We start from the raw sequence: 13,477 nt of genomic DNA on the forward strand, positions 1-13,477 counted from the left end.
CCTAGAACTTAACAGTGGGAGCTATGGAGGAGGAGATACACTAACAAGTGTTAAAATGTCTGCAGATAAGCAACACTAAAGTTGATGTTAGTGGTTAACATTAGAGGTGACTGTTGACCTCACATATGATTCTTAGGAAGTAGTAAGATGAGAATAGAACAGGGGGAACACAACTGAGCCTTGCAGGACTTCACAGAAGCTGGATTCTCTGCTTAGTAGGAAACAAAATGCTGAGGCATGAAAAATGAATGTTTCATAGATAAAGTAGTAACAAGAGATTTATGTTCCAGTATAACAATAGGAATATTGAAGGCTTTAGAGAATGTGTGCGCATTTCAAAGTTTGTATATATATATATATATATATATATATATATATATATATATATGCGAGTTAGAAGGTTACTTTTAATATGTTGCAGGTTGCCAAGTTCATTAAAGTCTCATTCTGTAACATATGCACATTTATGGAATCACACCACAGTAAATCTGTTAAGAATGAGGTAATGCCCTGAAAAATCATGGGGAAATGCTAGCAGTTTTTAACTGTAGGCTAGCTTTTTAAAAGCACAGCTGAAGAAGTCAGAACAGTTTTATTAATAACACATCCGATTTGCAGCTGAATAAAAAATTCAAAGTATTGCTTTTGAGCAAACTGAAACTGTTTCAATAGTCACCAGGCTCTAGGAACATCTGCATTGAGCTAGAATACGCTGTTATTAATACGTCACTGCTATCATGTGGCGTGGGGAAATCATTAGCACCAATTCTGCACACTGTTGCTGTCTCATGAAGTTCAATTAATGGGGTTACACTGGTTTAAAATCACTGTGAAACAAGGAAAAAAAAACGAATCTCACCTTTTTTAGTAAATTCACAGTCATTGGTGAAACATTTTTTATTTCAGTGCTAACTTTGCATGTAATTCTGTTGAAGCAATTGCACGGCTTGTACCTCAACAATGGCACAGCATGGATTTAGACAACTACTTACTCTTGATTGCAAAAATTATAGGCACCATTATGTGACAAAGAATTTTCTCACTTTTAGAGAACCTTAATAAATTTCTTTGCCCAATCCTTTTAACTTGGAAGTTCACATGTAGGGGCTGAATTCCAGCATTTATAAATGTTTGCTACATAAGTGTTTTATTTTCGGTGTTTTCCAGATTTTCTTTTGAAGGAAAAGCTTCACAATCTAGTCCTATGAGTTGCAGCTATTACAGCTCTCTTGGGGAGGCTTTAGCAGGTGGGGCTCTCTACAAAAGCTGTTGGAGGCATATAAAGTGGAGAAAAAGCACATGTACTGAACTGAAGAAAGAAATTACAAACCTTTTAAAAGGCAGTATGAGAAAGTGCAATAAATATCCTAAATTTTGAAACAAAAATAAATTATTCCCTATCTAAAGATTCTTTAAACAGAGACCCTCCACAGGTCAGTGCTTTGTGCAGAATATAACAACATAAATGTAAAGGTTTCTCTTGTCATCCAGCTTAATGGGGCTATTAAATATCTCAGATAAGACTCAAATTAGCACAGATGACTTCTAGGTGTTACCATTACATACATAATTAATATTTATTGTAATCATAGTTTAGCACTAGTAATTCCACAGATGTGTGATAAACCTGCTTTTTGATTTATTCAAACACAATTTCAGCTGTTTGTCTTTCATCTGGAAATCACTTTTGAGATCAAGTAGTGTATTTCAGTGAAATCGGTGATTAACATTGACACACCAGTGCCCCCGTAAGGAGGTCTTGTTTTTATTAACACATTCTCACTTGACAATGAGAGAGGTGATAGCACCTTCCCATAGTTCAGGTTTACTTGATGAAGCAAAATAGCTTGCGGACCTTGAGAGAATGGGACCCATAGGATTGGTTGTAGTCCACTTTCTCATTTGTGATTTTCTCTTTTTCATTTTGTTTGAGATTGAATTTGAGAGAGAGCTTTGTTCCGGACAGTAGTTTATGGCAGTGGGCTGAGGAGATGAGATTTCATTGAATCAAAGAACTAATACACAAAGAGAAAATATGTGAAAATTGAAATGACAAGGTAGAGTAGCTTGGTTGTTGAGGTAGACAAAATAAGTAGGTTCTCAGGGAAATGAGGTGGGGATTTTTTCCTGACCTAGATTTAGTTTGAACAAGAACAGTTGAGATGGAAAACCTAGACATTATAAAAACTTGATAGAAATAGAAAAAAGTATTTCTCTCTTTTTCTTGTAACTTTATGTTGAAAGATATGTAATGGTGTGATCCTACAGCCTGGAAGAGCCCAAAGCAGGGTTCATTTTTGCTAAGGTAACACAAGAACCATAAGCATAAGGTATCATAAGTTTATCTGATTAGAGTGGATTTCTTTTTACTTTATTTACTATTCAGAATTACTGTCAGAGCAGTTTGTAATACAGGAAAGCAAAGGAAAATCAGTAGCACTTAAAAAATCTGTTTTCTGTTCTAGTTTTTTGTTTTTTGTATTTTTTTTTAATCTAGAACAATAGTATATTTATTTTCCCTCCTTTTTTCCTTTAGAATCACTGGGGCAAGCTGTGACTGATCTAAGACATGTGAACTACCTCTTTGTGAACAGAAGTATAAAGTCGTGTCGGTGCACCCATGCCGCAGCACTGTCAGAGCTGTACTGTTTTGAGCTCAAAGAGCCGGGAGGGCTGCCAAGACTCTCTGCTTCCCAAGTAACTGTCTCCCCACTCTCTGATGTGACGGAAGAGAGAGAATTATTTTGCCTTTGATTAATAAGGACTTAATTTCAGTAGAGCTTCCTTTGAGTCTTCTGCAATGCTCAGGGAGAGAACAGTCAGCACAGCTTCGGTGGTGCTCAAGGGAGTGTGCCCCAGCAAGTGACTGTAGCAAGTGGGACAAGCCTGGGCTGAACCCCAAGCAGAACAGTATTTCTGATATTTTTTGTGTGCATGCTTTTGCTCTTACTACCTGAACAAATGTCCATTACATTCAGGTCACATCGATTTAGAACATAGGATAACTGTAACAAATTTGACATTTTTTATCAGTTAGCTAACATTTTCTACAGGAGCCTGTTCTTTCATATTTGTGTTTTGATTGCTTTTTAAACTTCTGCATTGCTTCTACTAAATTGCTATGCAGTATATGCAGTATTGTTCACAGCTACACTGGATTATGTATTTGTTTTTTTTTTGTTTTTTTTTTGTTTTTTTTTTTTCCCCACTCTATTAAAATGATTAACATGGCACAAAATAACCACATCTCAACAAAGCACTTTCAGGTCTCAGTTCCTTCACCAGTGAGGAACACTGAGCAGAATGGCTGTACCTACATCTTATCCCTCTACCTCCTCAAATGGTGATATCTTACAGTGCAGCTTCACTCTTCCATTTTGCTGCTGGCTGAAGTCTTCTGTAGAAAGCTGCCTTAATTTAGAAATATTTATGGAACTGTACAAAAGCATACAGAAGTTTAAAAGTCAGTAATTCAATTTGACACTAACTTTCCTTATATCTGATGTTCAGAGCAAACCCCAGACTAGTCTGAACCATCACTAGGTTTTCCATATATTACACTGATGCTTGTTAGTCTCATGAGGCTGAATGCTGTTTGCTGGCATAATAAAAGATAGCCTTTGCTCTAGGACCGTTAGTGCTTTAAAAGTATTATCAGCAAAGTTAATATTTCTACTGCAGACTTGACTTTCACAGCCCCTTCCCTTCTTTATTTGCCAAAATAAATCGACTTCATTTTCCACCTGTGGAAAAGGGGAGTTTACTTGGTCCATTTTTTTTTTCAGGCTGAACCTGAGGAATGGCATGGAGCTAGGTCAGGGTAGGTTTAAGTAGGATATCAGGAAAAGGTTCTTTACTAGAAGGTGATGAGCATGGAACAGACTCCTCAGGGCAGCAGCCATAGTTCTAAGCTGCTGAAGTTCAAGAACCATCTCTATCATATGATCTGGTTTTTGGGTGGTCCTCTTTGTGGAGCCAGAAGTTGGACTTGATGATTCTTGTGGGTGCTTCCTGACTCAGAGTATTCTGTGATTCTACAAAATTAATTAACATGTCCTCTTTGAAAAATACCAGTGCCTCTGTTCTGGGTAAGCAGATAGCTGGATGTTTTTCAGGTGTTGCTAGAAGAAGCAAATGCTGAACTTAGAAGAGCCATATAGTATAAAAAGGGCCTACAATGTCCAGTGTAACCATCACAGTAACTATAGTAAAAGGATTGAATACTGAAAAATAATGATGATCTATTAATTGATTGATGAGCTATATGAATAATGAAAAATAATGAAAAATCTGGTTTTTTGGTTTTTGATCTAATTTTTCTATCTCTTTCCTCCTCCTTTACTTCTTGCTGCAACTTGCTAGTATTTATACGTGGCCCAAAAAAACTTGGCTGGAAGTGATTCTTTAAAATCCTCAGAAGATAGCTGGTTATTTGTTAAACAACCCCATGGGACTGCCAGGTTCCTTTCTTAAAAAACATGAAGTTAATTAGTCACCATGTTCAGAGAGTAGTGAGGGGTATTTAATACAAGTGAGAAAAGGGATCATTATAAGAGATAAGTTTATTAGGACAGTATTTCATAAAGTTCCCTTTCTTATTCTTATGAGAATCTCTTATATCTCTTACAAACATTAGAGAAACAAACAGTTGTGATAACTTCCCTAATTTTTACTGCCTTTACAGGAACACTGCTGCAGTTTAGGTTATGTTACAGAGGCTAGAAGTAACTGCCATGGTACCTTGAGAGAAGGAGTGTATGTGATTACTGGGAGGTACTAATGAGGTAGTATAACACTCCCAGTAAATCTGCCCTTAGTTTCACCCCAGATAGGAGGTAATAAACTAAGAGTGGTATTTTCAGGCCTCAACCAGTGTACTTTTGTATCAGCTTTTTTTCTTTTCTTTTTTTTTTTTTTTTTTTTTTTATTACTGCAGAACCTTTTGTTGGTTTAAAATCTTGGTTGGCTTAAATCTTGCGAAAGTAGAAATTTTACTCCTTTGCTTGATAATAAGTCTCTCCAATATTTTAATTTTATATGCATATATATACATACGCATACGTCATAAAATCATAGAAACGTAGGGGTTGAGAGGGACCTCTGGGGATCATCTAGCCCAACTTCCCTGCTAAAGCAGGCTCCCTACAGTAGATTACACAGGAAAGCATCCAGGTGGGTCTTGAATACCTCCGGAGATGGAGACTACACAACCCCTCTGGGCTGCCTGTTCCAGTGCTCTGTCACCCTCACAGTAAATAGATATGGATAAAACATACTTTATGTGTTAATATATGTTTTGCTTATGTATCTATTGCAGTAGGATTGAAAATGCAGTGATCACTGTCCAATAATGGAAGAAGACCCTAGTCTTGCCCACCAAACACTTGATAAATGTTTTCAGCTAACTTAAGAAATGAAGTTATTTTCTACAGTTAGCTTGTCTTTATTCTTATCAAAACTGTGGGTTTTTCCAGTGTCAGGACACTTGATGGGCGGATACTTCTTAGGAGAATAGAGGACTTATCAGTGTTTGCTTAGGATCTATTACATTCTTAGCCATAAAAGTAGCTGTGCTGTCTATAGCACCCATAAATCTTAACCTAGTCAAGGCTACTGTCTCTTTCTTCATGTGAATTTGCATTTAAAACCATAGGCATAAACCAGTTGCAAATACCTGATTTCTTCACTGCAATTTTTGAGAATTGGTAACAGAATTCAGTTTGCAAAACTGCCAAAATTACTTACCAGCCCTGCCACAGATTTGTGCTCTTTGCCCTTATAATGAAAGAATATTCCTTAGGCACATAATCACCAGAGGGCACTGTTACACATATTCTTACAGATGATTCTTTGGGTGAAGTAGGTGAAAGTCTTGGAAGAAATGGTATATTAGTTTTGATATACACTTCTCATAGGGAAACTGCTGTTGACAAGGTAGTTCCAACTCTGCTTTAATTTCTTTGTATGAATAAAGTACATTTTTCTTGTTCAGAAGTGGCCATTGCTATCATTGTTGACATTTGTTTAGAGCTCTTATTTGTTTGAATTAGCTAATTCATGTCGAGCTCCATATAACTTCTAAGAAATGAATCTAAAAAGCTCTGTGTGGATTTCCACCAAAGCCACTGAAAGTAGCAGAAGAGCAATAATATTTCTGTTCTTTTTATTTATTTTTAGATGAAAAGAATGAACAAGTAATGTTGAATAAAATCAGTAAATCAGCTTTAGATAGTTATTATGTCTGTTGTTTATTACTTAAAAAGTATATACTCAGGTATTGTGGCAACAGTATAATTGTGGAGGAAGTCTTTATATGTACACAGTTACACAAATTTGTATTTCTATTGGGTAAATAAAGATGGATGAGAAAAAAAATTATGATGAAAATACTTCAGGCTATGTTTTGTTTTGGAAATAGGCTACTTTTGCTAGTTTTCTTACAGCAAACCTTACTCCAATGCCTTTTGGGCCTGATCACATACTTCAAGACTTTTTATTTGTATTTTTCATAGCCAAAGATTTTGTTTGTTTGTTTCTCTAGGATACGTTTGGTTTTCTGTGTGTGTATTTTTGCTTCTCTTTGTTTTAGTATTTCCGGTACCATCAAAATGAAACAAGACATGCCCTATAAAAATGGACCTTCCTGAACAAATGAACATTACCAGTTGTTAAGGCTTAGACATGTTTCTAGTCTTTTGTTGACCATGCTCCAGCATCTATTATCTGTGAATATCAATGGCTTTTTGTTCATAGAGTGGATTTCTCATTTTTAAAGAAGTTCCTTATCACTGATTCGGTTGTTAGTGGTTGCAGAGAGAGCTGCCATCCAGAGCCCAAGCTGGCCACATTGACTTCTTTGCTCCCAGCGGCGAGGAGACTGGCTCCATTGTCCATGGGGAATGTCAGCAGTAGGAGCTGGAAATCCACTGTTCTTGCTCTATCTTAAGGATGTTTTCGGTTTCACCTGTTTTAGATTTTTCCACAGGAGGTTATCACAAATTATCATGATAAAATAGCACACTGTTCACAAGTTGGTATTTTAAGTTGTTATTCTTTCAATGATCTTTTTACAGAATGATTTATATTTACTGATCTGTCTCACTATTCTATGTTTGTTATGCTCTTGCATCAAAATACTAGAATGTCACATCTGGCCTCTTGGTGCTTTGTGCTCCTTGCCTCCTTCTCTCAGTACTGTCCCATCCTGAGAGCGAACAACTGTCATAGCTCCTGCTCAGTCCTGGTGAGAAGGAAGCAAGGATCCGCTGCCTTTTCAGGCCTTATCGCAATGAAGTTTGTTTCATGGCTTCTTGAAAGGCCTTGATTCACAAGATAGTGAAGTTTTTTGCAGTTGCAAATCTATTGGGTACCTCCATAGTGCATCCAAATCATGAGTATTGGATGTGGATCTTGTAAGCCAGTTAGAAAGATGTAAGAGGATTTACAAAGGCACCCTTTACATGTCATTTCTGTGTCAGTCAGGATGGCAGCCATGACAGTGATACTGGGCAGGTTTTTGTAACTACTTCAAAAGCTTTGGGTAAGGAGAGGATAATGCTCCTTTGGGTAAGGGTGCATGACACTTGAGTTCTGTTCTCCACAAACTGCACTGGAAAGGATAATAGAACAGATGTGTTAAAACAGTCAGACAGTACTGATTCCATGGGACTTCTGAGTATGTCACTTTCTTTTCTGTTAAGTGTTTTGTAATTTTTTGCTGATTTTTTTTTTTTTTCCTGCAAGCCCATTTGATTATACTTAGTGAAGCCTTGATGCAGTTCACTTGAATTGCTGTATCAGTGAGATTTGCTAAAATAAGTCACACATGAATTGTAGGCCATTATCTATCATTAACTCATCTAGAATTTCATGGTGAACTAAGTGCCATGTATAATGTGTTTCTCAATTGCTACTGGCTGTGTTGTCTTAGTGTAGCAGAATGTGACTGATACACAGTTGTGTGCAGTTCAGATAGATGGAAACCAATTTTTTAAAAAGAGCATTAGTTCATAATTGAAAACATTTTACATTATTTCAGTTATTTCAATTGATGTGTAAACATTAAAATTAAAATTTATCATATATCTGTTTTAGACTTAATAGTTGCATACATTTCTCATGAAATTCATATCTGTGCAGAAAAAGAGCAAAGGAAAGCAAACGAGCTCTTATTCAGGATATGTTTATTAAACTTTAAAAAAAAAAAAAAGCATTATTTGAAGTTAAGCAGTTGTTTGTACTTTAAAAGAACATATTTCGTAAAACAGATTTCATTTACACCTGAAACTGAGCTCTATGATTTGCCCACAAGCACATATGATTGCTGTAATCATTTACAGTTAATTGACAGCTGATGAGTTCAAGACAACAATGGAGTAGCAAAAACGAACTTTTGCCATCATGCTTCTCTATGGAGTACTTAGGATTATGGTCAGATTTTCGAAAGGGTTTATGCATCAAAAGATTCTAACAGGCATCTAGTGAAATACACCATCACTATCCTGTGTCTGTAAACTGAAATTCCAGACTGACAGCAAAAAGGTACAGGACAAAACTACCATAAAAATAATGGTTCACAGTTCTCTTTCACATTTAAAGCAATATTACACTGAGCACTGCAGCTGTGTGTGTTTGAAGTCACTGTACAAGATTCTTGCTCTTTATCACCCTCTTCTGAGCATTAGCGATCTCGTCCTTCTCTCATTTAGTATTTCAGCTGAAAGTCATACATTTTAACTTGCTGGTTCCTGGCAGGATGAGGCCAGCCATTACTAAGAGCCGTGGGTTTTCCTGCAGTGCATATATAAATACATCTCATGGTGCCTGAATATTACTGAGAAATTTCTGTATCTTTTTATGGGACTACTCAATCTTCTGCTGGTCTGTTGTTTGCGTATGCTTCTCGTGTAGGTTTGTTCAATGCTGTTTTGCTGAGATGACGACTTTCCAACGGGACTGAGATTTCTGTTCTTGTCTGCTTCTTTACTGTTGAGAACTGCCTGGGACAGAATGTTCTCTATGGGAAGAACACTGCTAGGCTGGTATATTGCAGCCTTTTTATATCTATTCATTTCATCTAATCTCACCTAATTTTATGTAATTTCCTGTATACTGGCTAGGGCTTTGCACAGTTTTCTATACTATGTCTTCCAATAGTTAATGGAATGTTTCGAGTAAAATCAATGGTTGCTTATAAACACATTAATAAATATTTTTATGGCATAAAACAATTGCAGACATAAGGGCATTAGAAATTGAAAAAAAATATTTTGTTGATCTGAATAAAATTTAACTTTCTCCATCAGTCATGTCATCGAGCCATTATCTGAAGATCATTCTCATGCTCATGCAAGCTGCTATTTCTAGATGTACCTTTAGACTCAATTCTCTTTTCTAACTTACATTTTTAGATAGCTTTCCTCACCATCTCTTTTTTAAATAAAAACCCTGGTTCATTTTTTTTACGTAAAACTGAAAAAGCCTGTGTCCTTTGTCCCTCAGTACCTTCTAGAAGATAATGCATATTGCTAATGTTGCAGATGTAATGCTGCTTTGTAATAATTTGTACGCTTTGTGTGTGGATTTGGTTACTGATTGGTATACTTTATGACTACTTTCAGTTAAATATTGGAAGTTTATTGTGTGAAAATATTTGTTTAGTTTAGTACAGGCATGTTGGAAAATCAAGAAGAGCGGCTTGAGAAAACTCTAACACAGCTTGTGCTACAAGCAGCACCATTCACTTTTGCATGCCTCTGACCCGCAGTGGTTTCACTGATGAACTCGTCAAAGTGAGTGGCAAAAATCTGTGCTCTTTGACATAGGAAATAAAAGTCTAGTAAGATTGAAAAGGATAAGAAACAAGAAGATAGACATGAGAGGGTAATGATAAAGAATTGCAGGAGCTTGAGTGAAGTCTCGTTGATTGTTTTGCTTCTCACTGGTCACAAGGTCCCCATGAGAAAAAAAAATCTTACTGGCTAGCTGGGCATGTGGGCCAGACCCTACTGTAACTTGGGACCATCTTCAGTCAGAATAATTGTGTGACTTCATAGAAGTGTTGAAAAATTGGCAGAAATGGGTGTTAATCTCAGTCTGGGTTCAGTATTGCACACATCATTAGAGCTAGTCAGAAATATAATTTTATTTGTTAAAGTTCTAAAGGTTTTTTTTTTTTTTAACTTTAATTCAAATATGAACATTATTAATCAACTAACTAACATTTATTTTGACTACCAACTTACTTCTTCTTTTTCTTTCTAACCACTGTTATTTTACATATACTTTTTCAGAAAAACTTTTCTATATTAACCACATTTAGTTTTTGCATAATAGTTAGCATTCTTGTCAAGTATCTCTGATGATGTTACTGTAGTGATTGAAGAATTAATATTGTGAATGCTTACAGAGTCGTGAAAAAGTTTTCCTCTTAGAAAATCCAGGAATATATCTGTTATAATAACGTAATTTATCAGTGTATTTCATTAAAGATATGAAGATTTCTTTAATGATTATGATTTCATAGAATTGTAATTAAATTGCCTTCTCTCTCTTGTATATATATGCAAATGCACTGTATATGTGATGAAACCCAAATTGTCTGTAGATATTAATTTTTCTGCATATCTTGTTAATTTGTTTACATTATCTGGTTAAATTGGCCCAGAGTTTCATTCTGGAAACAAAATTGTAACTATAAATGCGAATATATTTGCTTATCCAACTTCAGTGTCAGCTTTTCTTATTAAGATTAGGTAAAGTACATGTTGGCCACATTCTAACAGTGAATTCTTACAATAGTTTAAACGTGTAAGTAAACAAGGCACAGTACATATAGGCAATGTCATTAAAAAAAAAAAAAAGAAAACGTCATCTACAGAAGTCAGCTACAGATCACTTGTTTTTTTTCTTGTTGACAGTCAAGTTTCATTGCCACTATTTATGTTATGAATGTTCTATTTAAATATACTAAAAATACTTTCATGTTTTTTACTGCTGGATAATTCAGACTTCATTATTGACGTTGTTTCCTGATTTATTTTTAGTTTCCCTATTCAGAGAAATCTTCTAAATTTAGGGAGGCATAAAGTTGATAGAAAGCTGCATATGTTTTCCTAGTCCTTTTCCAGTTGTGTGACATTTTGTCAAGAGTATAAAATTATGTAGCAGAGAGTAAAATATGGATTGCACAGAAATCAATCATCCTGAAAGGGGCACTATTTTTATTTTTCTTCCAGTATTTTCTTCTTCTTTTTGTTTTGTTTTGTTTTCTTCTATGTTTTATTCTCCCTTGCTTTTTAAATAAAATGATGTGATTTATACATAGTGCTCTACTTTGGATTCTGACTCAGTGAAATAATTCAACATGTAGATCTTCTTTATTGTTTTTTTATTCCAGCAGGCCATTTTTTTTTTCACTGAAACATACTATTCGATCATTTGAAATTTCAAATACAAAAGGAAATTTTTTTTCTTCTCAGTAGTTTTTGACCAACTTTCCTATATATAGCATGCTATTTGAAGAATGTTTCCAAGCTATATGCCTTTTCTCTGTATCATGTGCACTTACTTCTGTAAACAAAACCTGTTGTATCTTTTTGCTTACAATATTAATACTTCTCACATGCTGTCTTGGTCAGGTAATTTATTTGTTCTAAGCAATTGGTAATTTATGACTGGACTTAGACATTTGTGTAGCTCATCTCACTTTGAAAGAGGCCAGGTTCCCTGAGCACCCTGGAGTCAAAACACTGCTGAAATCTGCAGAAAAATATTCTCTGATAAAGTATCTCTAAAAAAGTCTAGGAGAGACTGGGACAGCAGGAGCGTTGCAACAAGTGTGAAGTATAGCAGTGCAAAATGCAGTTTGAACCCTCCGAAATTACTTAAAAAGAATCCCAGATTTTCCAATTAAGTAGTGATTCAGAGACCAGTCCTACTCAAGTTGCCACAGAAAATGCATAACTGCATATTCACAGGCATTTCATAAAGATTTGTTAGGAATATTTTAAAGAAGTGGAAATCCACTCACATCTCATTGTGATGTAGTAAGCAATTCAACGAAGATCTCTTCCAGGTTCTGGAATTTTTTATCCTGAAAAATGGTTCAGTGAAACAATTTCTCTAATTTCAATACCAATCTAAAGACATGCTGGCTTCATTACATACAGTATTTTTGTTTTTGATACATAGGGAATTACTTAAATAAAATGAGGCAAGACGAGATTAACTGAAAATAAACAAGGGGGACAGGGAAAGAAGAAAGGGGGAAATGTTGGGATGGAAACACACAGCATGAGGTGAATCTAAAGTGATTCTGCAGACATTTTTCATGAAGAAGTGGCAACTCTAAAAAGATAAAATAGAGCAATTTTCATAGATAAGTGGATAGGTGGGTATATATATAAATTAACAAGCTAGGAATGGTTAAAAGGCAAAACTAGAAATAAGTGGAACTATGTTACTGGTTTTTTTTTAATCGAGACTGCATTTTTGACTGACTAACCACTGGACTTTAATGGTTCTCTGGACTTTTTTGTAGATTATTGATCATTTTAAAATCAAAATGGGTTCTCCCAAAGGACAAGCACACGCTCCCTGTTAAGAATAACTGGATTACATAGCATTTTTCAGTGCTAGTCAGAAATCAGGGTGGATTATCTCAATGTCCCCTTCTGGCAATAATGTTTTTTAACAGTTCTTAAACAATACTATAAATTGCAAAGTAAAGATAGAGGAAACTAGTCTTAAATAGTTAATATGTAACTATAGCTCTTGAAAGAATGTGGTATTTTAATAGGAGAGGATTTTAGATCGACACAGCAGTGACTGGAAAAGTGATCACAATATGCTATAGCTAGTACCGCTTAAATTTGGTTGCTTGTCAAAGTTGTATTTTGAGGGAATGAAAGCCTGACTGGTCATCAGATTCATTCACAAGTTTTTAAATATGTTTCTTACTGCTATTTGATGTTTCAGCCTTTTTATGTTCCTAATTCTGACAATATACTTAAAGACCGAGGCCCACGTTAACACATTTTAACACAATCTCAGTGCAGCTATGCAGATTTTGCATTGTGTCAGATCCAGTTTGCTCAAAGTGTGGACAGCAGAAGTGCTGCCTGAACCCACTTGTTGTCCACTTCTACCATTCGGGGACTGACATTTTACATGAATAGCTAGCGACAGAACAAGGGTGAATGGTTTTAAACTAAAAGGGGGATTTAGATTAGATGTTGAAAAGAAGCTCTTTACTCAGAGGATGGTGAGACTCTAGAACAGGTTGCCAAGAAAAGTTGTAGATACCCCATCCCAGGACGTGTTCAAGACCAAGCTGGATGGGGCTCTGGGCACCTGATCAGTGAGTGACAACTCCCTTCTCAGCAAGGGAATTTGAACTAGACTCTCTTTAAGGTGTCCTCCAACCCAAGTCATTCTGTGGTTTTGTGATTCGTTCTTAACCCAGCTTCTTAACCCA

General features: G+C 35.7%; 1 protein-coding gene across 2 annotated transcripts in view; it reads left to right on the forward strand.

Annotated features, from left to right (window-relative positions):
* HNF4G (hepatocyte nuclear factor 4 gamma) overlaps positions 1-13,477 on the forward strand; it is a 59,652-nt gene that overhangs the window by 9,494 nt on the left and 36,681 nt on the right. The window contains exon 1 of one of the 2 annotated variants that reach the window (XM_052703849.1): positions 9,660-9,791. The exons of the other annotated variant lie outside the window; for it this stretch is intronic. The gene's annotated coding sequence lies outside the window, so the exon portion shown is untranslated. Of the gene's footprint in view, positions 1-9,659; positions 9,792-13,477 lie in introns of those variants that run through there. 2 annotated transcript variants of the gene reach the window in all.

Source organism: Tympanuchus pallidicinctus, unplaced genomic scaffold (genome assembly GCF_026119805.1).
Source record: "Tympanuchus pallidicinctus isolate F22 unplaced genomic scaffold, pur_lepc_1.0 scaffold5, whole genome shotgun sequence".
Lineage (NCBI taxonomy): Eukaryota > Metazoa > Chordata > Aves > Galliformes > Phasianidae > Tympanuchus > Tympanuchus pallidicinctus.